At 36.3% G+C, this 26,930-nt stretch overlaps 1 pseudogene; it reads right to left on the bottom strand.

The window, feature by feature from the left end:
* Positions 1–2,589: 2,589 nt before the first annotated feature.
* Positions 2,590–4,227, bottom strand: LOC110585095 (annotated as a pseudogene).
* Between the last annotated feature and the right edge of the window lie 22,703 nt (positions 4,228–26,930).

The raw sequence follows: 26,930 nt of genomic DNA, 5'->3' as shown, positions 1-26,930 counted from the left end.
AAAGGCAGATGGTTATGAGTCAGTTTGTGTCACCTCAAAAGTTCACCAGCACATGGAACATTCAGAAACAGAACACATCTTAACAAATTTGAAAGAATAGAAATCACACAGTGTCTCCTCTCAGACCACAATGGAATTGAGCTAGAAATCAATAACAGAATGAAAACTGGAGAATCCCCAAATATGCAAAGATTAAATAACACACTTATAAATAACACATGGGTCAAAGAAGAAATTATAAGAGCAATTTTAAAATATTTTGAGCTAAATGAAAATGAAAACATAGCTTTTCAAAATTTGTGAGATGCAGTGAAAGCAGTGCTTAAAGGGAAATTTTTAGCATCAGATGTACATAATAGAAAACAAGAAAGATGAAAAATAAGTAATATAAGCTTCCACCTTAGGAAAGTAGTTTTCTAAAATAGAAGAAAATGAGTAGTAAAAGCTTGAGCAGATATCAATGAAATTAAAAACAAAAAATCAATAGAAAAAGTAAACAATACCAAAAGCTGTTTCTTTGAAAAGATTAACAATTTCGATAAGATCCTAGCCAGGCAAGTTAAGAAAAAAAGAGAGGGAAAACAAACTGTTACTATCAGAGATGAAGGAGACAGCAACACTGCATATTCCATGGACATTAAAAAGGTAATAAAAGAATACTGTGAACAATTCTATGGCCAAAACTTGATATTCCTATGAGAAGGACCAATTCCTTCAAAGATAAAATTTACCAAAAGTCACAGAAAAAATAATATACAATGTAAATAGGGCTATATAATTATTAAAGAATCTGAAATAATAACTAATAATCTTGCAAAACAAAAAGCACCAGGCTCAGATGGGTTCACTGGTGAATTCTGCCAAACATTTAAGAAAAACATATGAATTTTCTGTAATCTCTTTCAGAGGATAGAATCAGAGGACATACTTCCTAACTCATTTTATAAGGATGGTATTACTCAAACACCAAAGCCAGACAAAGATGTTACAAGAAAACTATAGACCAACATCTCTGATGAATATAGATGTAAAAATACACAATGAAATGTTAGCAAATCATATCCAACAATCTTTAAGAATTATACACCACCAACAACTGGGATTTATCCCAGGAGTACAAGGCCATTTCAACATTTGAAAATTAATGTAATCCATCACATCACAGGCCAAAGAAGAAAAATAACATGATCATATCAATAGATGAAGAAAAAGCATTTGCCAAAATCCAAGACTCCCTCGTGTTTAAAAACTCTGAGTAAACTTGGAATAGAAGAGAACTTCCTCAACTCGATTAAAAAAAACCTATTTTCTAAAAAAACAAAATCCCTACAGCTAGTATCATACTTAATTATGATAAACTTAAAAGTAAGATAAGGAACAAGGTAAGGATGGTCCCTCTCACCACTGCTTTTCAATATTATAATTAGAAGTCCTACCTAATGCAGTAAGACAAAAAAAAAAAAAAAGCAAGTAAAATGTATACAGGATTTAAAGGAAGGAATAAAGCTGTGTTTCTTTGCAAATAACATGATCATCTATGTAGAAAATCCAAAAAATAAGTAGAAAATCTCCTGGGATAAAAAGTAATTATAACACGGTTGCAGAATAGAAGGTTAATATACAAAAGTTAATTGCTTTCCTACAAAATGGCAATGAACAAGTGATTTTTGAAATTAAAAATATATCATTTATATTAATGTACAAAAAAATGAAATAATTTGGTATAAATCTAACATAAAAGATTAATATGAGGAAAACCACAAAACTATGATAAAAGATATCAAAGAAGAACTAAATAAATAGAGAGATAGTCTGTGTTCATGGATGCCATTACTTCCCAACTTGCTCTGTAGTTCAATACATTTTCACTCAAAATTCTAGCAAGTTATTTGGTGGATATTGATGATTTAATACTAAAGTTTATATGAAGAGGAAGAAGAGCCAGAATAGCCAACACAGTAATGAAAGAGAAGAACAAAGTTGGAATACTGATACTGTCCAATTTCAAGATTTACTCTAAGCTATAGTAATCAAGGCAGTGTGATGTTGGCAAAATAAAAAATAAATAGATCAATGGAACAGAATAGAGAGCCCAAAAGTAGACCCACGTAAATAAGATTCAACTGATCTTTGACAAGGAACCAAGAGAAGACAATAGAGCAAGGATTGTCTTTTTAATCCTGGAACAACTGGTCATCCAAATGCAAAATATGAATCTAGACACAGACTTAACACCTTTCACAACTTTTTAAAATATCAGTATTGGTTTAATTATAACCCAGTGGTAGAATTTAGTAAATTTGAGGAGAACATAAGTACCGTCATTATAAATAGACAAATACTTTAAATTATGACAGCATTTTTGAACACAACATCAGGAAACTACACACTAAGAAAATGATTTAACTATGTATACATACACCTGCTTATCAAACACTGAAGTAAAAGAACTAAACGATTTCACAGTCTTCAGAGGTGTTTGGTGTTTTACTCCATTCTGATAAAAGCACTTTTAATGTTTTCATAGAGATATAAAACTTACTATTTAACTTAAAATTGGTTACACATCTATATTTTTTGAAAATTGGATTAAAATTTCTTCTTCTCTGATAGTTTAGCAGAATCTGACTTTAGGGCAGGAAAAACTTGATGATACAGATTTTTGTGGGTTGTTGCTGTACTGTAAAGCTTGTATAAGGGCTGAGTCTCACAAGGCTGCACCTACCTGATCTATTACAGCATCCAGCTCTTGGTATTCTCCAGGGTACCCAATATATGCCCAGGAACACAGGGTGATAAGGGTCAATTCCATTATCATATTGCATAGTCGAGCTATAATGTCCAAACCAATGAATCTAGTTACACCAGCAATCACTTATGTGGTAAAGATTACAAAAAACTGTGTGACAGGGGTATAAGCTGCATGGAAGATATTTTTGCTATTATTGTGCTTGGTATCCTGAATGTACTGTTCATCTATTTTACTCCCCAACTGCTGCTGATAACACTAGCCAAATTTTTATCCATGCATCTTTGTCACCCCTCAGAATAGCTTTACAAATTCTTCCCTAAGCTCCAGCTATTTAGCCTCCAAGTCATTTGGGACTAGAAGTGGTTTGTTACAACCACAGATCTTTTTCATCTTTTTGTTGCATGTGTCTTTAACAGTTGCTATGGCCTCTAAATTGTTACCTTCTGCTGTGGCCTGTACGTGGGTTGGGGATGTGGTAACTCTTTACCGTGATAGATTTTTATGTAAGTATTGAAGTAGTCCACCAGACTTTGACAAGTGATTTTATTTCCTTTGATTTCTTTATTATCTAGGCTCTCAGGACTAAGGCATCCAAGAAATCAGTATTTTCAACTTTTGATGAATTCATCATCTATTTCTTTAAATTTTCCATCAGAGTATGGATTGGTAGCTACTTTTAAGCCAGGATGAGGTAGCAGAAAACAGTATATTTTGGTGAAACAGGAATAGATGTGTTTCAAACATTCTGTAGTTCTTCATGTTGGTTCTCTGAAAACTTTAGGAAGCTTCCCAAAAATTGGGTGCCACCATCAGCTTCCCCAAATTCATGTGGGTAACTTCAGTTCTCAGTGAAAAAATGTCAGCCTTTGAAATGGCTTCCAGAATATTTCCCTCCTGCCAGCTAGCCATACTCAGCAAAAAGCTGAAGATTCTGAAGATCATCCTCTTGGACATTTTGGGATAGGTTATATACCTTCATTAAGCTTATCATTATGCCAAGGACAAATATTGTGGCTGAATCTCTCAAATCGACTGTCAAATGTTCTCTGAGTATCCATCAATAACACCACAACCATTTTACCATCAGGCTTATTGAAAAGGAATTGATTACTGCATGTCTGAATTGTTGTGCTCTCTCATTGAGACCTCTCTATGAGAAACTAGGTAGTGATCCTTATCATGTCTAATTCAATCAACTGATTCCTGGTTGTACATGTATTTTAACATGAACTCTTTCAGAAATGATTTTCCTTTAATAAATGCTCCAGCAACAGATACAGCACTGATCTCCTTGACCCTGAAAGCCTCTAAGGAAAGCACTTGATTTAGTGTGATCTCATCTTCTCAGAGGAATGGCCATCTGTGACAGTGAGGACTTGGACTGGTCCTACAGTGATAGAACTTGACTGCCACCAGTCTCCATACCACCATAACCAATAATTGTAGGGACTGAAACAGCTCAGATGGATTTTCATGAAAACACCAACCAAACAAACATATGAATGGGTCTCAGAAGAGGAGGAACCAGTGGAAAAGGCAGGACTTTTCACAAAAATTAATTCAAAATGGATTAAAGACCTAAGTATAAAATACAGAACCATAAAAATCCTAGAAGATAACATACAAGAAAATGTAGATGACCTTGAGTTAGACAATGACTTTTTAAACAGAAGAATAAAAGCATAATCCATGAAAGAAAAAATTGATAAACTGGAATACAATGAAATTAAAAATTTCTGCTCTGCAAAATACAGTAAGAGAGTAAAAAGACACATTACAGACTGGGAGAACGTATTTCCAAAGGGTGTGTCTAATAAAGGATCATTATCCAAAATACACAAAAGCTCTTGAAACTCAACAATAAGAAAATAAACAGCTTGATATAAAAATATACCAGAGACCTTAACAGTTCTCTCACCAAAAGAGATATATGGATGGCAAATAAGCATAAGAAAAGATGTTCCATATTATCATTAAGAAATGCAAGCTAAGGGCGCCTGGGTGGCTCAGATGGTTGGGCGTCTGCCTTCGGCTCAGGTCATGGTCTCAGGGTCCTGGGATCGAGTCCCGCATCGGGCTCCCTGCTCCTTGGGAGCCTGCTTCTCCCTCAGCCTTTCTCTCTCGCTCTGTCTCTCATGAATAAAAAAAAGAAAGAAAGAAATGCAAGCTAAAACACCAACGAGATACCACTACATACCTATTAGAATGGCCAAAATCCAGAACTCTGACAACACCAAAAAGTGGCAAGGTTATGAAGTAATAGGGACTCAGATTCATCACTTTTGGGAATGCAAAATGACACAGCCACTATGGAAGACAATTTGGTGGTTTCTTACAAAACGAAACATATGGTTACCATATCATCCAGCAGTCCTACTGCTTGGTATTTACCAAAAGAAGTTGAAAATGTATGTCCATACAAAAACATGCATGTGGATGTTTATGTCATTTCTATTCATAATTGCCAAACTTGTAAGCAACCTTGACATCCCTTTGTAGGTGAATGGGTAAATAAATAGGTACAACTAGACAATGGAATATTATTCAGCACTAAAAGAAGTGAGCTATCAAGCCATGAAAAAACATGGAAGCAAGTTAAATGTATATTACTGTGTAAAAGAAACCAATCTTAAAAGACTACATACTGTGTGATACTAACTGTATGACATTCTGGGTAAGGCAAAACTATGGAGGCAGTAAAATGATCAGTAGTTGCCAGGGGTTAGGGAAGAGCGAAGGATAAATAGACAAAGATTATTAAAACTTTAGTGAGACTACTCTGTATAATATCATAATGGTGGATACATGTCATGTATATTTGTCTGAGCCCATAGAATGCCCAACACCAGAAGTGAACCCTAATGTAAACTATGGACTTTGGATGATAATGATGTATGAATGTAGGTTCATCCGTTGTAATAAATGCACCTTTCTGGTGGGGCTGCTGATAATGGGAAAGACTATATATGTTTGGGGGCAGGGAGTTTGTAAGAAATCTCTGTACCTTCCACTCAGTTTTGCTATGAACCGAAAACTGCTCTAAATATAAGGTCTGTTAAGAAAAAAAAAAAATCTTCCAGAAGCTAGAAGAGGAGCATGGCCTTGTCAACATCTTGATGTTGGCTTTCTAGCTCTAGAACTTGGAAAGGATAAATTTCTGTTGTTTTGAGCCACCTATTTTGTGGTATTTCATTATAGTAGCCTTAGGAAGAATAAGCATAGCATAAGTTATCCTGGAGGGTTTGGTAATTTTCACCTATAAATCTAACTGGAATTATTATTTTTCCTTTAGTGGTATGGGGGAGGGGCAGAGGGAGAAGGAGAGAGATAATCTTAAGCAGGTTCCATGACCAGCATGGAGCCCGATGTGGGGCTCGATCTCATTACCCTGAGATCATGACCTGAGCTGAGATCATGACCTGACTGAAATCAAGAGTCAGACACTTAACCAACTGAGCCAGCATGCGCCCCTATTATTATTATTTTTTAATGTAGGGTAGAGTGAAATGCTGCAATCAAAAACATGTTTTTAACTACCATTTCAATTTACTCTGTGTTAATCTGTTCAAAATTTCTATATTTTGAATATTTTAATGAAATTGTCATGTCATCTCTTCATTACATATTTATTAATACAATATTATTAGCAATTATGATCTCTTTTCATTTAACAATTTTCCTTTAATCTTCACTTATATTTTCTTGTATATTTTCTCATATATTTTTATATGAGAAATTTTCTCATTATATTTTCTCATATACAGCAAGGAGAAACCAAAGGACACTTTAATACTTGGGATGGAAAATCTTTAGGTAAAATCAGCCAGTTCTTTAAGCACATTTTTTTGTCTTATACGCTACCTCAGGCAACCATATTGCTAAGCTCGATTTTTCTCTAAGATTTTCTTCATTTTTGTTCAAGTCCTTGTGTTCCAGGCACTTGAAGCTTTTATCAGCACTCTTCTCAGTTCCAAAATCATTCTCCAATTCTAGAATTGTGTTATTGTAGCATCCCATTTCTTAAGTGCTGAAATCTGAATTTAGTTACCTATTACTGCATAAAAAATGATCATAAATAAACAACAAACATTTATTACTTTGCTGCATTTGGATAACTCACTTCCTTGCAATATAGTCCTCTCTATAGTCTCAGAGTATCCTCACAACATGGCAGCTGGCTTCCTTCAGGAAGAATGATCCAAGAGAAGGAACCCAACCTAATTTTACAAATGACATTCTATCACCTATGCTATATTTTACAGTCACACAGACCAAGGCTGGTACAGTGTGAGAAATGACTCCATAAGGGTCTGGAAGCAAGAGGTGGGGATCATGGATGATAGGGCAGGGGAATCTTGGAGGAGTTATTAAAGCATGATCTCCATCAACACCATAACAACTGGGCTTTGTCAAGAGTATCAACATAAAGTCTGCTTTATCTTCTTCTAATAATGGTCAATTGAAATGGATATATTGAGATTTATTATATCATAGAGCTTTCTATGATTTGATTAAGTAGCTAATTGGTACTTGTAATCAAAACTAACAGACTAATGATTTAAAAATGTGTATCAGTATGAGGTTTCACCTATAATATATTCCCACTATTGTGACCCTTGAGGACAATATTATAATGAAGATCATTTTTATAAGTGGCATTGTCTTAATCTTGGTTTCAAATGAAGCATAAATGGGAGTGAAGTGCTTATTTGGACTAATGGTGCAGTCCAGTTATTTCAATTAGAGTCACCCAGCTACTAGTAAGCTGACTGTATTATTGGAACAGTTCCTTTAAACTACTGACCAAGTCTTGCCAGACTCAGCAGGCAACATCTAATGTGATTACCCCCTAATGTGTTACAGCAGTTAGGAAGTCTATAAAACAATTTTAACAGGACTTGGAAATACCACTTCTATAAAATGGGCAGACATAAAGTTAATTCTTTAATGCATTACATTAAGACAAAAGTGTTTACTTTCCTCTCTGCGAACAATCCACTCATTAATCTGGAAAGTATCACCTGAGAATGCTACTGAAGTCGATCAGATCAAATAGAATAATGACAGGTATTGTGATGGGAGCTCAACAAATTCTATTCCAAAATATATTCCCCCATTAGAACTTCTATAAACTGTACTTGGATTTACCCATCTTGGCAGAAGATTTAAAAGAAAAGACACATTCACAGCCATGCAATTACAGGAGAATCACACCAGCAATTATTGTAGAGTAGGTGTTACTTCTATGTTAGCATCTATTTTCAATTATTTATGCTTTGGCTTTTTTTCTTTGGTTCTTTCTGTGAGAGTTTGCAGGCAAACAGTACATTATGAGCTCATCTTTGATAAAATCCCAGAATGCTTGTGTTAGGAGGAATTTTAACCTGACCTTGCCAATTCCTGCTGAGGCTTTTTCCCCTTGGAATCAGGTGATTTTTACTTCTGGAACTTGATGCCTCCTCCGAACTTTAATAGCTTGAGTGGTAGAACTCATTACCTTCTGAGGGAATACTTTTTATAACAAATCAACTTGTTCAGTTATTCCTCATATGGGGAGACTCAGTTTATCCACCTGAGTTTCTAAATGTTGACATAAACTCTTGCCTTGTTAACATTTAGCCTGAGTCTCTCCTTTTGCACAAGACAATCCTTTAAATATTTATGATAGACCATTTTGTGTGTTTTTGTAAGTGGAGTCACCTCATGAAGCTGAAGAATACTATTTTATTTTGACTTGCTTAGCGTCAGGTTATGATTGATTTTCTTAAAGTGGGATTGTCCTTGTTTTTTTTTTTATTCTTTGTGCCCTTACAACATCAAGAAGGTGCTTGATTGCTGTGTATTTACATATTATGAGAGATTTGGTCCTGCTGCCCACTGACATGGAAGGTGTAGCTTTAGTGAAAAAAATTTGGTAGTCCTCTGCAATAGTATACTTCTTGGCCCACACTGACACATGGGGATGGCTGAATGAAATAATCTTGACAGTCTGCATGGTAATGTAAAACTGATGAGGGCAGATGTTGATCCGTAGGCTCATAAAATATAAGGTCAGAGGAAAGTCAAATCACATGTGAGGAATGTATGTTCTTAAGGAACTGACATACCCACACTGATAACAAATTGAGACAGGAAATTAAGATGGGGATTCTGTAAGTTAAGTAGTATGTATGCATGTATATTGGGCATTCAAAAGCATTTACTAATTGCTACAGTTATGAGAATCTGAGTAATACTCTTCCAGAATGTTGGGGACATTTTGGGGACAGTTCCTAAGTACCAGAATGAGAACCTCGGAGGTGGGGTAACAGTACATGTTTAATTCATTCAACATTCAATCAACAGGCATTTATTGATCCCTTGTTTTGAGTCAGGTCATGTTTTGGGTATACTGTGCACAGTTTTAGGCAGTGGAATAATCACAAGCTTACCCTATTAAAGTAGTACAATGACCATAAATAAGGCACGATATGCTGATTTTGAAGTTCGAAAAGTTTTGTATCTAGACTATTTTATTGATTTGAAAATGTTTTTTACAATAATGATTATAAAAGTTTTATGAGATTGTTTTATTGTGTACAATTTTTATAGCTTTAAAAATACTAATGACATGTTGCATTTGCCAGCTTTTCTAGGGTTTGAATCCAATGACTAGACCCCAATTTATATTTTACTTGTTCTGATTGGTTCTCATCCAGATTCTTTGCTCTGTGTGAAATTTTAGATGTCAATGGAAGGGAAATGGGTGAGAATGTCATAGAAATGTAGAGCTTTTCATGTAATCCAACTCAGTGTAACCAGGCTAATGCTGTCCATGAGCTTTGTAAACACAAGCTGGTGTATACTAAATTTCTCAGGGACTGTAGTAGTGAGGTGAGGCTCCTAGATTCATACTATAGAACTGAAAGCAAAGGGGCACCTGGGTGGCTCAGTTGTTAAGCGTCTGCCTTTGGCTCAGGTCATGATCCCAGGGTCCTGGGATCGAGCCCCGCATTGGACTCCCTGCTCCTCGGGAAGCCTGTTTCTCCCTCACCCACTCCCCCTGCTTGTGTTCCCTCTCTCGCTGTGTCTCTGTCTGTCAAATAAATAAATAAATAAAATCTTGAAAAAAAAAAAGAACTGAAAGCAAAGCACTGAAAAGGATTACATTTTATAAGTCCCAGGTGTTATCCACCAACAGGAGATGATAATATATTTTTTAATGAAAGAAACCCCAACTTGTTTATGAAGAAAGATATTTTTATTAACAGAGCTAGTAGACATTACAAGAGTTGCTAAATGATATTCTAGAATCTTCTTTTAAAAATCATATTCTAACAGACTTTCATTTCCAGAAGAATGGAATTGACATACTTTCCCACCTTTCTTCCTACTAAGTAAAGCCAAAACCCTGGACATTTTATACAAAATGAATATAAGACTCTGAAGTTGGAGGGAAGAAGGCATACTGGCTGAAGATCTTGGGACTAAGGGAGAACATGATGATGAATTCCTTGGGTTTTCTTTTTGAATCTTACAGCCAGACATAGAGGTAAAGAAGCCAGCAATCCAGGAATGTCAATGGGTGAAGACAAAAATGGTTTAACAAAAGCCTGCTCTGTCTAGCCAAAGGAGTGGAAAAAGAAAGTCTAACAAGAAAGAAAACTTTTGGATAATACTGCTTTACTCTAGCCAAACACCGCTGAAAAGACTGTCTGTAGTCCCACACCCACCAGCAAAAGCCAAATGGGGAACCTAGACCACACTTACTAGGTAGTAATGAGGTGTTCTAACCTCTCACCAGGGTGGTGTCAGAGAAGGCAAAATAGGAAACTGAATCTCTCATCCATGTCAGGCAGTAAGGAGCTCCCTTCTCTGACTGCAGAGTCTGTGGAGACTACCCATGGAACCTCAACTTCCACCCCAACCCCGTGGTTTTAAAAAAAAAAGAACAGACTGGAGCAGATGCTCAGTTCCTTTGTTTTCCTTCCACACTTTGATCATAAAGCTCTCCTGTTTTAATTTTAATTAATTAATTAAGCCAACTTTTAAAACATCAAGCAATTTTAAATTAAAACAAATTAATATTATACTCTTGACAAAATCAGTAGATCTGGAAACTCTAGGCCCAAATTCAGCTGCAGCTTAAGAGCATTTGCCCCTTTACATGGTTGTGCATTCTCTAGTTAAACACAATCCTTGATACTCCTTGTGACCTCCACACAAAGTATAAGTGTCAGTTGCCGTTTGACATTGAGCTTGAACTTTTTTTTCTTATTTATAGTGAAAAAATATCTCTTACCCATTGCTCAATCAAGAATGGAAAAACTAAGCAATAATCTAAGAGAGATTATGTTATTTTTCTTATACCTGCCCAGCTTCCCACGGATATAACTTTTAGGCTCTTGTAGGTATATAAATTTATAGTCCTCAATATTGCCTCTAGATCATTGGTTTCAATGTTGGCTATACAGATGAATATTGTGGAGAAATTTTAAAAATTTAAAAAATCTCAGTGCCCAGGCTGCTCCAGATTAATTATCAAACTATCTGCGGCTGGAACCCAGGTGTGAGTATTTATACCTTCCCAGGGGATTTTGATGCACAACTAAGGTTGAGAACCACTGCTTAGATATTCTCTAAAATCTCTCCTGTTTCATAAACTCTAGGACTTAAAATTCTGAAGTCAGTTGTCCTAACGTTTGGTGAGGATCAATATATTGTGTGTAAGCTATATATTGGGGACCTGGGATTGGGAACATTAGTTGCGGACCTCTGCTTGCCGAGCTGAACAATTCATACCAACTCTTTAGATGTGCAGCCCAATCTAACAGAGAGCATTCACACCCAGAAAAAAGGTATTGTAGATTAATCTTAGTTCTAGAGTCAATGTTCTGTGTAACCCAAAAAAGTCATTTTCTCATCCTGGGTCTCATTTTCTTTTTCCATTTATGACTGAACAGCATATACATACATTGCTGTACTCATGTCATATAGTTGTGGTAAAGACAATACAGGAAAATCAAAATAAAAGTACACAAAAATATAAACCTACTATAAAAAAACTTATAAAAGGGCTTATTTCAAACCTACTGACTTATATTTCAAATTCAGAAAGGTAAACACAAATTTGAAATTCCTATTGCAATGCTTAGGTAAGAAACTTTCATCCCTGGTCACCCTCCAAGGTCCAGATTACATGTCTCTGGTGATTCACAAGGCTGATAACTGAGTTTTATGGGTTCAATAATCAGCTATGAAAAGGCCTACAATGATCAGGAGCCAGTGGCAGAGCTCAGAGCCCAACAGTTTCTGTTATTTGTGTTCATACTTGTTCATTCTCTAGAGAAGGTCAGAATATTCCATACAAAACTGTGTTCAGTTCTCAAGTGTGAAACTTCCATGACTGGAAACACATCAGGGCTTTTTGACAGCAGATAACTTTTTACCTCCTCTCTGAGGGGCTCCTGTTCAGAACAAAAATGTAATATAGCTCAGAGTGTTATCAGAGCCATTATAAAAAGCACTTGAGCATTCTGAGATTCATGCTTAATGCCTTTCCATAATCTGTGAGAATGTGTGCAGAGGCCTTATAGCATGCTAATGACAGTGTATTATGCCGCTGTGCAGCACCGCAGTTCCAACTTATGTAAGGATAAAGCTATGATGTTGAAGGCAAAGATGAAGACTAGAATTGAAAGTTAAAAAACAAGGTTTTATCGAGGCCATTGATGTGTTGGGGATAGAGTAGTGGATAAAAACTAAAAATAATAAAAACATCTAAGTCTTTCTTAAAATGAAACCCAAGTGGCTTGTTAAGGCGAGCTTAAAAGAAAACTAACCATTGCGTGAGGTGTTTATTTACTTTCTCTAAGGAAAGGTATTGAAATAAGTCTATATATTCTAAAAAGTGGAATGTCTACTAAAATAGGCAGCCTAAATTAGAACATCACCAATCTTCCACATGTGTGTGTGTTTTCCTTCCTAAAAAATATTACCTTTATAAGCTAGAAACACCTTTACCTGAAACAAACTTCTTCTATCAAAAGGACTTCAATTTTATAACTTGACACTGAAGAATGAAATCAGACCGAAGTAGTCACTTTTGTTTGTGACGTTGTCCCAAATTTATTTAAATTCAGTCATGCCACTTGGAGTTCAATAAAGGCAGGCCATGAATCTATATGTATGCCAGTAATAGATTGATATACTGATAATGAGAATCAGTCCTAAATTAAAAGTAATTTCAGATGGACAGTAAATATGCTGTTTTCTGATGTTCCTGAAGCACTGCTTCTTTCATAGAAGTGATGATGAGAATGGCAGGGTTATGTGAAGAATAGAATGCAGAATAAGAGTAAATCTTCATCTATTTCATAAACAAAAACCAGGGCTGATGATAAGTAAATCAAGGTATTTGAGTTTACCTTTGAAAGGAATATAAAATGTTACAGTTATCTCAGGAATTCATGTAGACACTCAGTAGGACTTGAGAGAGAAATAATAATTATACAAAATAGTGTTTTATTGGGTAAATGTTTCTTTGTTTTTTTTTTTTTAAGATTTTTTTCATTTATTTGACAGAGAGACACAGCGAGAGAGGGAACATAAGCAGGGGAGCGGGGGTGAGAGAAGCAGGCTTCCTGCCAAACAGGGAGCCCGACGTGGGGCTCGATCCCAGGATCCTGGGATCATGACCTGAGCAGAAGGCAGACGCTTAACGACTGAGCCACCCAGGCGCCCAAATGTTTCTTTGTTGAACTGAGTGAGAAATAGTGGCACCTGTTTTGTTTATATCCATTATTGTCTATTTTGAGGTGGCATCGTGCCAGCACATCGTAGGAAAAACCTGATGATTATTCTCTAAACTGCATCCATTATATTATGAAATCACCTTTTCTACTACATTTTATGAATGACTAACTATGGAAATTTCAAGGCTTTAAAAATGATTTATATAATCTAATCATTCATGTATAATTAATTCTAATAATTTGCATGAGTGTTTCAGGTCATTTTGGAATAATTAGCCATTGTTGAGGATTTTTTTCCCCCATCAATTAAACTAATTGCTTTTCACATAGGTGTAAATTGAATATTGATCCCCATTTTTTAAAACTCACTTGCACAAGCAAATTATGCCTAATTGCTAGCTTACCACATCATTACACAGTTATCATCATTTATACAAAAATATACTCTACTAGACTAATGAATTCTTTGTCGTGTTTTGAAGGGCTTTTTAATTGTGATTCTTGAAACAATGTTGTCATTAAAAAAAAATTAAACACCATGTTTAAACCCATAGCACAATAAAGCACATTATTGGTTAACAAATGTACCAGCTCCTGCCTAGGTAGTCATTAATCTTAGAATATAGAGAATTCCTTGAAGCACATTGAAAGAACCTCATTATTGTTATTAAATATAGTGAATACACACAAACAAATATTAGACTATGTTGGTTCTAATTTTTTTTTAGCTTAATCCTTTCTGTTTCCTCTCTTTATTTCTTTTCTACCTGATGAAAAAATCTCTGAGAGGATCTGAAGAGGTTGGAAATTTAAAAGAATCACCGATAGAGAACAGAACAACAATTTTAAAAAGTCAGGAGATAAAAGAACTCTATTCATCATTCATTCCATGCAATGAATTATTGTCTTCTGGTGGTTTTGCTGGGTTTTTTGCTCCACTATTTTCTAGATTAGATCCTTAAAAAACCCAAACAAACAAACATGAAAAGACATGAAAATAAATAGTGCCAAAATTCTCCTTGTAGATTGCTACACCATATGATGTAATCGTTACACATTAGCTCTTCACAGAGATTGGAAGTAAAACCTAAAGGATATATTAAAGTTCTTTTTATATGTGGGAGGATGGTCTCAGTATGAAAGCCTTATTTTAATTCTTAGATATCCCATTAATAAAAGCATATGAATATGGGCCACTTTTTTATTGGTGCTCACTTCATGGAGGTCAGAATTCTCTCAGTTGGATGTCATGTTGAGCAACTTATGTTTCTTAAGGCTGTGTCTACACCCACAAAGAGAAGCAGAAGATAAGCAAAGCTTCTGAATGATTCTCTTGCTTAAAATTGCAGACAATGGTTCTTGGATCCCCTCTGGGCATTGTGAGAATCAGTTTTTTATTTGCTCTATGGACCTAACTTTTTCTTTTCCTTTTCATGGAGGTGGAGGAGGGAAAGAGGAAGACAAGTAAATGTTGCTTTACTCTTTGGTGTCTTTCTGATACCAAAATGGGATGACGTTTAAGAAAGCATTAAGTTTGATCCAAAGGGGCACCTGCACCCCAATGTTTATAGCAGCAATGTCCACAATAGCCAAACTATGGAAAGAGCCTAGATGCCCATCAACAGATGAATGGATAAAGAAGATGTGGTGTGTATATATGATGGAATATTATGCAGCCATCAAAAATGAAATCTTGCCATTTGCAATGACATGGATAGAACTAGAGGGTATTATGCTAAGCGAAATGAATCAATCAGAGAAAGACAATTATCATATGATCTCACTGATATGAGGAATTTGAGAAACAAGACAAACGATCATAGGGGAAGGGAGGGAAAAATGAAACAAGATGAAACCAGAGAGGGAGACAAACCATAAGGGACTCTTAATCTCAGGAAACAAACTGAAGGTTGCTGGAGTGGAAGGGGGTTGGTAGGGATAGGGTGACTGGGTGATGGAAAATGGGGAGGGTATGTGCTATGGTGAGTGCTGTGAATTGTGTAAGACTGTTGAATCATAGACCTGTACCCCTGAAACAAATAATACATTATATGTTAATTTTAAAAAAGCATTGTTTTAATCAATTTAATGAAATTTGGCCATTGTCTTAAATTGGTTGGAGTTTTTTTGAAAGAAAATGGATGGGCCTCAAGGGCATTATGCTAAATAAAATAAGTCAGAAAGTGAAAGACAAATACTGTATGTTTTCACACATGTGGAATCTAAAAAAGCCAAGCTTATAGAAACAGAGTAGAATGGTGGTTACCAGGAGCTGGGTGGGGGGATAAGGATGGGGGGAAGTTGGTTAACAGATACAAATTTCCTGGTATAAGATAAGTAAGATCTGGGGATCTAGTGCACAGTGTGGTGGTTATAATTTATAATACTATATTATATACTTGGAGGTTTTTAAGAGTATAGATGGATCTTAAATTTGTTATCACATACACATGCACAATTATAATTGTGTGACAGGTTGGAGATGTGAACTAACCTTACTGTGGTAATCATTTTGCAATATATACATGTATCTCTTCATCACATTGTACACTTTGAATTTACATGTGCTCTATGTCAGTATCTCATTGAATCTGGGGAAAATATTAAAAATAGCAAAAAAAATTATATATATGTACACAGAATGCCAGGAACTATCTTAGATTTAAGTGTGTACTGTTAAATGAAACAAATATGGTTCCTTCCCTCAAAGTCTTAATAAGTGAAACAGACATCAATGAAATAAATACAGCTTATGGTAGATCTTAGTACTACTTAATGGTAGATCTTAAAAATTCTCATTTTAAAAAGAAATTGTTACTACATCAGGTGATGGATCTTACCTAAACTTACTGTGGTAATCATTTCACAAACTATACATATATCAAATCATTATGTTGTGTACCTTATATACCTAATACAATGCTATATATCAATTATAACTCAATAAAACTGGAAAAAAATTAAAAATTCCACCATATATCTTAGACTCAGTTTATAAAAACCAAGACATCAGAGGTAGAAAACTCCTTGAAAATCATATATTTCATTGCCATCCAATATCTACTTGAATACCTGGAGTGACAAGGGCTTATTACCTACTGAGGTAGCACAGAGCATTTTCAGAGAGATTTAATCATCACAAGATTCTTAGATCCATTCATTCCCAGTTCTGCAACTCTTCTGGCACCTGGAATGAATCTAATCTCTTCTTGCAGGTTTTAGTTTTGAAGATAACTCATCCCTTGCTATCCTTTTCCCTTTTCTATTGTTGACCAAACATTCTCAAATTTCTGTACAACTTGTATAGTGTCAGACCTTTCAAAAGATTGCTCTCTGGGTTTCTTCAATGTGTACTTCATTTTCTGATGGTATTAAAGTTTGTATAAAGGAAAGTCATTTATGGAAATCATGAAAACAAAACAAACCCCCAAACAAGCAAAAATCTATTATTTTCCCTTTTGCATAGTTTGAAGAGTGATCCAAATAGAAAATTAAAAAGTCACCTTATATAAAATATATGTATTAAGAACATTGGTACAGAATAATATGTAAATAGCCGTACAATTTGTGGTATTGTTATTTCTTAAAATTTGTGTTGTACTGAATTACTATTGTTTTTGGCAAAAAATCTTGGGATATTTAAAATCTTTGATCAAAGTAGCCCTGCCAAACTATTGATTTGTGATAAGGTTATAATTTCTGAAATAAGTATTATTTAGTCTAAAGATTGCTAACTAGTGATGAAAAATAACATTTAAGGTTAAATATTATTTGACACTCTTTGTGATTTTTGGTTGATTTTAAACCATGGCTTCAATGATGACAGCAGTATAAAACTGATCTAAGCTTAGGTGAATCCAAGATGGACTAAAATATTTTCTGTATAAAAAAACTCTTTATTGTGTTCAACACAATAACATTCTTACTTCCATTCCAAAGGATTTGTGTATTTGTCCTTAATGTTATTCTTCCTTCCTAATGGTTATTGAATACCATTCTTGTTGTTTATAATAACAGCATATTCATATTTCTGATGGTTGACTCAAGACCTTCTTACATTAACTTGAAATAAAATTGAAAATAACACAGGCCAGGCCTGAAAGTACTCAGCGGACGCATATAAAGAGTAAATTTAAAACTCTACACAACAGAAACCACACACTCTTGCTTTAATTGCTTCCGAGAGGTCACAAAACAGGGGTAAAAAAAATGTGCTTTTATAATAGGCTGATGCTATTGCAAAATAGAAAACAAACTAAGGTCAGCCCTTCTTCCCCAACTTGCTTACTTTTGGTTACACCATGGAAATGATTTCAAAGCAGATTTCAAAGGGCAACACCTGTTGTTGGAACCACGCATAAAGAATTTTATAGAGAGCTAAGTTTATAGATAGCTAAAGAATTTAGAGAAGCATGGGGAGATGCTAAAGAGATTATAAGAGTGAATTTGGAAGAAATGTACTGAACTCATTCTCTACTTACATAAATAATTTTGTCAATAGGATGGAACTAAAGTGACAGAGATTCATGTCTCCAGCATGTCCTCTTTCAGTATGCTGGGAAGGATTTCATTCAAGACATCCCAGTAGTAAGAAAGAAAATGACAAATTTAGAGTTCTTTTGATATTAACCACAGAGATATATCTTTTGTTAAGAAATTGGAATCAGGGGCGCCTGGGTGGCTCAGTCGTTAAGCGTCTGCCTTCGGCTCAGGTCATGATCCCAGGGTCCTAGGATCGAACCCCACATCGGGTTCCCTGCTCCGCGGGAAACCTGCTTCTCCCTTTCCCGCCCCCCGCTTGTGTTCCCTCTCTCGCTGTCTCTCTTTCTCTCTCTGTCAAAATAAATAAATAAAATCTTTAAAAAAAAACAAAGAAATTGGAATCAAATTTTTTACATAGTGTTAGGTCTAGTGGGGTATTTTGAAAAAATTTCTGAACATTAGCATATAGCCCCAGTATTTTATGCTTTTTTATCACCATAGAATTCTAACTAATGCCTAAAGCAATTAAGTGTGGACTTTAAACTTTAAAGATACTTCTATTTCAAAATGTGCAAACAACCGGATGCTCTGATGTTTATTTATGAATGGTGAGGTGTATGTGTAATAGCATAGTTTTAGAGCCCAAGACATGGTACCCTACTTGGCCCTGTTTATTTGGTGACTATCAAGTGATATTTTAAGATGCATGTATTTCATTATTATGTTAAAACGTCAAGTTGAAATATGAAAACACCTTCATGATGTTTTTCTTCTTATTTGCTTTACAGACTAGAAAGCAATTTCAGGTTAAAAAAAAATCTTTGAAGATTGACCATATGTTTTTTGTTTAGGAACTATGAAAAGTAGAATTGCAGAGCTAAACCATGAGAGAAAATATGTCATGTTTGTAATAAATTACCTGCTGTGTCTAATAAGATGTCCTTTTTTGTAAGCCGAAATTAAAATTATATATATACTTACATATGTATGCATACACACATTTTTTTTCCAAAGTATAAATGAATTAATTAATGCAAAACCACCTCATAAATTCTCATGAACAAACCTAACTGAATTACAGGGAAGTTTCTTAGAAACCGAATGTCAAATATTAAAAGAATTTCACTCATCTACAAAGTGTATTAGTACAAGAATATGTAATAATCTGGGCTAGAAAATCATGGAGTGAGAAAGAATGGGACAGGGAGGAGACAGGAAGACAGGTTAATCAGACATTTGTAAAAAGCACTTCATTAGTTTAACTGGACAATTTCTCCCCTGTATAGCAACAAAGAAAATACCACACCTAGTAACAGTAAATAGTTTCCCCCCCCCAAAAAAACTGCATCATGTCAGCATGTTCTTTTAACAAGTGCTAAATAAAGTCATTATGGCACCTACATATTCCATTTTAATTTCTATTTGTCTTTCTCTTTCATTAAATTTTCCTTTAAGACACAACTCTTTTTTTTTTTTTAAGATTTTATTTATTTATTTGAGAGAGAATGAGATAGAGAGAGAGCATGAGAAGGGGGAGGGTCAGAGGGAGAAGCAGGCTCCTCGCTGAGCAGGGAGCCTGATGCGGGACTTGATCCTGGGACTCCAGGTGATGACCTGAGCCGAAGGCAGTCGCTTAACCAACTGAGCCACCCAGGTGCCCCAAGACACAACTCTTTATCTCCAGAATCTTATACAGTACCCAACATATAGATGAAAACCAAATAAAAATTCTTGTTGTTTTTAACCTTAAATTTTAATCATCATACCTAGAACTCTTATTTGCATAATTACACAATTAAAATAACTAATTGGTGTGAAATGCTTTCCGTATGCCAAAAAATATTTTAAGGCATTTCTGTATTAACTCATTCATTCATTTCAACAACCCTGTGAGGTAGGCACTTTTATTTATCCACATTATACAAAGGTGGAAACAAAGGCACAGGCGAGAAAGGTTATTTGCCCAAAGTGAATAAGTAGCACGTCAGCATTTGAACTCAGACCAGTTGACTCAAGAGTCAAAACCCATAACCATTACAGTGTACCATCTTTATTACCAAAATCAAACAATGCCTTGGGGTCTAGGTAATTTTCCATAGTTGCAGTATGGAGTATTAGCATTATGGTTATGATAAACACATTATCATTTAACCAAAAAAATTGAATCCAGAAGTGGCAAAAGTTAGCAGCTGAAAGTGGAGGCATGTTCAGAATTAATGTGGCTGATTACCAAGGTAAGCAATCTATTTTGAGACTACAAACCATTGAGTTATGGACAGTCGGAGATATCCAGATAAGGCTGAGAATATGAAGGGAGGAAAAAGAAGCCAAAATGGAAGGAGTGAAAGATGTCGCAGAGGTCAAACTTGCCTGACCTGATCATGTAGACTAGGGCTGGTCCTGCCATGTTTAATATGCACTGATCATAGTTTCATCTCACGTACCAATTTCAGGTAATTGGGAATGGCTGCCTATAATGTGGTATCAAGATAGAGTGTGAGGTTCAGTCTGGTCTGTGTTGGAGTATATTCTGCTCTCCCTTATCAAGGTCTGTGATGAGCTTGGAGGTAGACTATAATGGTCTACAGAACCCACATTTGTGTTATCCCTGCATTAGATGAACATTTCCATGACTTGATGCTTGACTCTTAATATCATAGAATCACTGATTAGTCCTGTGACAGAAAAAAAACATGGCTTGACTCTGTACTGTTTGATACTTGAACCAGGAATATATATAACCTTAAAAATTTGGGCAGTGTTGTCTATATATTCACTAGTGTTGACATTAGGAAAGTCAAATATGGCTGTATTCAGAGAAACTATCTTGAACGCTGGCTCCTGAGTTATTATTGATCAACACGGCATCATAAAGGCTGTAGGTATATATTATGTAGGAATGCTTGAAGCTTTGTATCCAATCCCAGCTATTTTTCAATTCACTTTTACACCAAGAATTTCCAGTGTGTTCTGAGTTTAATTGTTTCCCTCCAAAAAGATAGGTTGAGGGGCACCTGGAAGCCTTCAACTTCAGCTCAAGTCATAATCTCAGGGCCCTGGGGTCTAGCCCTGCATTGGGCTCCCCACTCAGCAGGGAATCTACTTCTCCTTATCCCTTTTCCCCTCCCCCTGCTCATTCTCTCTCTCTCTCTCAAGTAAATAAAAGCTTAAAAAAAAGATATATTGAAGTCCTGGCATATATCAGAAGCTAGAAACGGCAAAGGATGCTACTCTAGGACTGTTAGAGGGAGTATGGTTCATAAGACACTTTGATTTTGGACTTCTAGCTTCCAGAACTGTTAGTTAATAAATTTGTTTTAAGCCAGCCAATTTTTTATTCAATTTGAACATTTTATAAATGAAAACATGAATATATATTTTATTTTCTGAGCTATGTTTTCATTTTCACTGCTATATTCTATTATATAAATTACTGTACTTTTTAAAATCCATTCAACTACTGATGAATCTTTGGATTTTGTCAGTTTGGGGCTATTACAAATCATACTACCATGAATTTTTTTTTGGTGCATGTCTTTTGATGCACACACATACATATTTCTTTTCATTAAGTATAGAACTGCTGGGTCATAGGGTAAAAAAATGGCAAACATTCTAAAATCATGAGATTATTTTACTCTATTTCCATTATGAGGCTGACATTTTCTCTAGAGTCTTGCTAAAACTTGATGATCTTAGTCTTTTTAATTTTAATTTTATTTATTTTTTAAGGTTTTATTTATTTGTCAGAGAAAGAGAGTGCACAAGAAGGGAAGTTGCAGGCAGAGGGAGAAGCAGGCTCCCTGCTGAGCAAGGAGCAGGATGCAGGACTCGATCCCAGGACCCTGGGGTCATGACCTGAGCCAAAGGCAGATGCTTAAACCACTGAGCCACCCAGGCGTCCCAAGTCTTTTTAATTTTTAAATTGATATCCTATTACTGTAGCAGAGATATAGTGCTATCTCATTATACTTTCTAAGATCTCTTTAACTTACATTCTATATTATGTGATTATGTTTTGAAATGATTCAAGTCAGCTTATTTTGGACTCAAGTATTAATTTATTTTTGGTGATGATCATCTTCTAATTAGGAGAATGAAAAATTTATTTTCTTGTGGCTCAAAGGATAAAATGTCCCAACACTAGAACTGATCAGCAAAATGATATTTTTCACTGTGGAGAAATTTGCTGTTAGCTCTTCACTGTCCATCTTTATGGTCATAAAGAATCATGTTAATTCTTTTTTCTTTTTAAAGATTTTATTTATTTATTTTTTTGAGGGAGGGAAAATCTGAAGCCAACCCCACACTGAGTGCAGAGCCCAATGTGGGGCTTGATCCCACGACTGTGAGATCATGACCTGAGCCAAAACCAAGAATTGGCCGCTTAACTAACTAAGCCACCCAGGCACCCCAATAATTATGTTAATTCTGACTGCTATATATTCCCCGTCCCATCAAGTTGACATTAGATAAAAATTGACCTCCAGCTTGATACCTCTGCTAACTCTGGACTGGCTTCATACTGCAATAGGTCATGGGAGATTTGTAGATTTATAGCCTTTTTAAACATGATTTCTGTATATTGTAAAGAAGATCTTTACCCCTTAAACTGGTTACTGTAAACATTTCCTTTCTTCACTCTTGTCTTGCTTGAGAGGCTTTTCTTTTCCTCCTAAAATCATAGATTCACTGCAAAATGAACTGAGAGTAAGTGCAGATGTTAAATAGCACCACAAATTGAATGATATCAGTTTTAAACATGTCATAAATATAATTTGGAATTTTCTAGGGCATTGGTTTTTCTACATCTTGTACCACAGTTGCAAAAATAGCGACACTCTCCAAGACTGCCTCTCAGTCTACTCTGAGAGCATTCCTCCATCATTGGAAAATATTTGGTTAAGGAAAACATGGGTGTGAGGTGTTGGGACTTAGTGGCCTGACCTTGAGGAACAAACTGTATTTTTTCCCTTTCAGGTACTTGATTTGGTTTCTCCCTATTTGAAATTATATCCTGAATTTGAAAAGGTTACTTAAGCCCTAATTCTGAAATCCTTTGCAAAGAAGCTGAATAATAATAAAAAAAAAATCATAGGAAGAAATCACCAGCTTTCTGTTATCATGGTTCTGACTTGCTTTAACCTAAGAGGTGAGTAGGAGGAGACTTCCGTTTTATCAGTGATTTCCAAGCAAAATTCATTTTCTTATTGACTATGGTTAAGAATACTAATAAGTAACTGAAACCATGTAGCACACTCTCAAGGTAGCTTCACACATTTCTAGGTGTGAAGAAAGGCATTAGAACATTAAGGAGCTGTGACTATAATATCCCCCAAATGAGACTAGCTTTCTTTCAGCTCCTTTAATTTCAACTGAAAGTGAAAAATGTTTATCAGCTTATCAGCTGAGGTCAGGCTCTGGAAATGAGTAACAAATGTAAAACATAAGCAGCAGAGAATTGTTCCACATCTAATCCTGTGGGCACTTATTTGTTCAATAACTCCAAGGGTGTACTTTAACTTTTCAGAATAACTGAATGGTATAGAAAAGATGGAAAACTGATGAACTCTTCCAAAAATTTCCCAGCCGCCTTTTAAAGAAGAACTGTAAATGGAAATTTGCTATAAAGACTAAAAAAACTTGTAACAATATTAACAAGGGGACTTGCTTTAGGCTTTATTGTGTGGGAAAAAAAATTCCCTTCCTCATTAGTACAACTTGAGCAAAGCTTGGTATACTCTCAGCCATTTGGAAAGAAAGAAAAGCTTTTGTTTGTGCCTGATGATAAGGGATTTTTTTTATCATGTGGATCATTTTGTGATGATTTAGAATAAGTTCATGTCATTTCAGTATATGTACTGTGGAAATGAACAATTTTTAGAAATAGCGAATGGGGGGGTGGAGCAAGGTGGCGGAGGAGTAGGAGACCTGGATTTCGTCTCCTCTCAGGAATTCAGCTGGATAGGGATCAAACCATTCTGAACACCTACAAACTCAACAGGAGATCGAAGAAAGGAATAGCAACAACTCTCTCATCAGAAAAGCGACCACTTTCTGGAAGGTAGGACGTGCGGAGAAGTGAATCCGAGGCGATATTCGGGAGGATAGACGGCGGGGGAGGGGCCTCCGTCGGCCGCTTCTGGCAAGTGATAGAACCACGGAGCACAAAATCGGAACTTTTAAAAGTCTGCTCCGCTGAGGGACGTCACTCTGGTGGCTAAGCGGGGGGTGGAACCCTCCGGGACAGTGTGGTCTCAGGACCCACGGGTCACAGAAAGACCGGGGGTGCCTGAGTGTGGCAGAGCTCCCAGGTATCGGAGCAGGGAAGCCGGCTGCAGAGGCGGAGCCCAGGCGCGGGCTCTCAGCTCGGGGTTGCCATAAACCGTGAACCGCGGCACAGTCGGGCCCCTGCTCCTCCAGCAGGGACCCAACAAGCGGCAGATCCGGGGAGACTCACCTTCCTCCCCTGGGAGGAGCCGCGCAGGAGTGCGCTGCAGGGATCTGCTGGGTTTGGAGACTCCACCCGGGGTCGGGTGCCAGAGATAGAAACGCGCGGTGACAGGCCGGGTGAGCACAGAGTGCAGCCAGAGACCGGGGAGACAGGAGTGACTGACGGCTTTTCTCTGGGGGCTCACTGAGGAGCGGGGCCCTGAGTTCTCAGCTCCTCCGCGGCGGAGATTGGGAGGCCGCCATTTTCACTCTCCGCCTCCAAAGCTGTACGGAAAGCTCGCAGGGAACAAAAGCCCCGGAGAGCAAACCCCAGCAGATTACTTAGCTGGGAGGGGGCAAGTGCGGCCCAATTCTGCCTCCGGCAAAGACATTTGGAAACCACGGCAACAGGCCCCTCCCCAGAAGATCAGCGAGAACAGCCAGCCAAGACCAAGTTTACCCATCAATGAGAACGGCAGAACTCCAGCTCTAGGGGAATACTGCACAGAGAATTCATGGCTTTTTTACCATGATCCTTTAGTCTTTCAAAGTTAATTTTTTTTAACTGTTTTTTTTTCTTTGAATTTTTCTTTTTCCCTTTTTCAACCAACTTCTTATCAATCCCTTTTTATAAAAAAAATATTTTTATTTTTCATTTTTAGAGTCATATTCTATCCCTTCATAGTAGTTACCCGTATTTTTGGCATATATATATAAGTTGTTCTCTCTTTAAAATTTTGAGATAGTTTCTTCTAACAGATTAAAATATACCCTAAATCTCTAGTATATGGTTTTTTCTACTCCCCTGCCTGATCACATTCTATCACTTTTTTTCTTTTTTCTTTTTTTAAATCCTCTTCTTTCTTTTTTCAAAGAACTTCTTATCAATTCCTTTTATAAAATTTTTTATAATTTCCATCTTTACAGTCATATTCCATCCCTTCATCATATCAACCCTTAATTTTGTACATATATAAGTTTTTCTTTCTTTAAAATTTTGGGAGGCACGTTCTTCTAAAAGACCAAAATACACCCCAAATCTAGTGTGTGGCACTGATCTATATACCAGCCTGATCATATTTGATCACATTCTGTTTTTTGTTGTTGTTGTTGTTTTGTTTTGTTTGTTTTTGTATGTTTTTATCTTTATCTTTTTCTTTTTTTTCTTTTTCTTTTTTCTCTCTTTCCGTTTCTTTTTCCACTGCTTCAGGTCTTTTCTGATGTTTAGAGTATATTTTCTGGGGACGTTGTTACTCTGCTAGCATTTTGTTCTCTCATTAATCTATTCTCCTCTGCACAAAATGACAAGACGGAAAAAATCACCTCAACAAAAAGAACAAGAGGCAGTACCGACTGCCAGGGACGTACTCAATATGGACATTAGTATGATGTCAGATCTAGAGTTCAGAATCATCACTTTAAAGATACTAGCTGGGCTTGAAAAAAATATGGAAGTTATTAGAGAAACCCTTTCTGGAGAAGTAAAAGAGCTAAAATCTAACCAAGTAGAAATCAAAAAGGCTATAAATGATGTGCAACCAAAAATGGGGGCGCTAACTGCTAGGATAAATGAGGCAGAAGAGAGAATCAGTAATATAGAAGACCAAATGATGGAAAATAAAGAAGCTGAGAAAAAGAGAGATAAACAACTCCTGGATCACGAGGGCAGAATTCGAGAGATAAGCGATACCATAAGACGAAACAACATTAGAATAATTGGGATCCCAGAAGAAGAAGAAAGAGAGAGAGGGGCAGAAGGTATAATGGAGCAAATTATAGCAGAGAACTTCCCTAATTTGGGGAAGGAAACAGGCATGAAAATCCAGGAAGCACAGAGAACCCGTCTCAAAATCAATAAAAATAGGTCAACACCCCAACATCTAATAGTAAAACTTACGAGTCTCATAGACAAAGAGAAAATCCTGAGAGCAACTCGGGAGAAGAGATATGCAACGTACAATGTTAGAAACATTAGATTGGCAACAGACCTATCCACAGAGACCTGGCAGGCCAGAAAGGACTGGCAGGATATATTCAGAGCACTAAATGAGAAAAATATGCAGCCAAGAATACTATATCCAGCTAGGCTGTCATTGAAAATTGAAGGAGAGATAAAAAGCTTCCAGGACAAACAAAAACTAAAGGAATTTGCAAACACAAAACCAGCCCTACAAGAAATCTTGGAAGGGGTCCTCTAAGCAAAGAGAGAGCCTAAAAGCAACATAGACCAGAAAGGAATACAGACAATATACGGTAACAGTCACCTTACAGGCAATACAATGGCACTAAATTCCTATCTTTCAATAGTTACCCTGAATGTAAATGGGCTCAATGCCCCAATCAAAAGACACAGGCTATCAGACTGGATTAAAAAACAAGACCCATCGATATGCCGTCTGCAAGAGACTCATTTTAGAACCAAAGACACCCCCAGATTGAAAGTGAGGGGGTGGAAAACCATTTACCATGCTAATGGACACCAAAAGAAAGCTGGGGTGGCAATCCTTATATCAGACAAATTAGATTTTAAA

The sequence above is a fragment of the Neomonachus schauinslandi genome, chromosome 1 (assembly GCF_002201575.2).
Source record: "Neomonachus schauinslandi chromosome 1, ASM220157v2, whole genome shotgun sequence".
Lineage (NCBI taxonomy): Eukaryota > Metazoa > Chordata > Mammalia > Carnivora > Phocidae > Neomonachus > Neomonachus schauinslandi.
The sequence above is the reverse complement of the archived record's forward strand: the minus strand, read 5'-3'. Positions and strand labels throughout refer to the sequence as shown.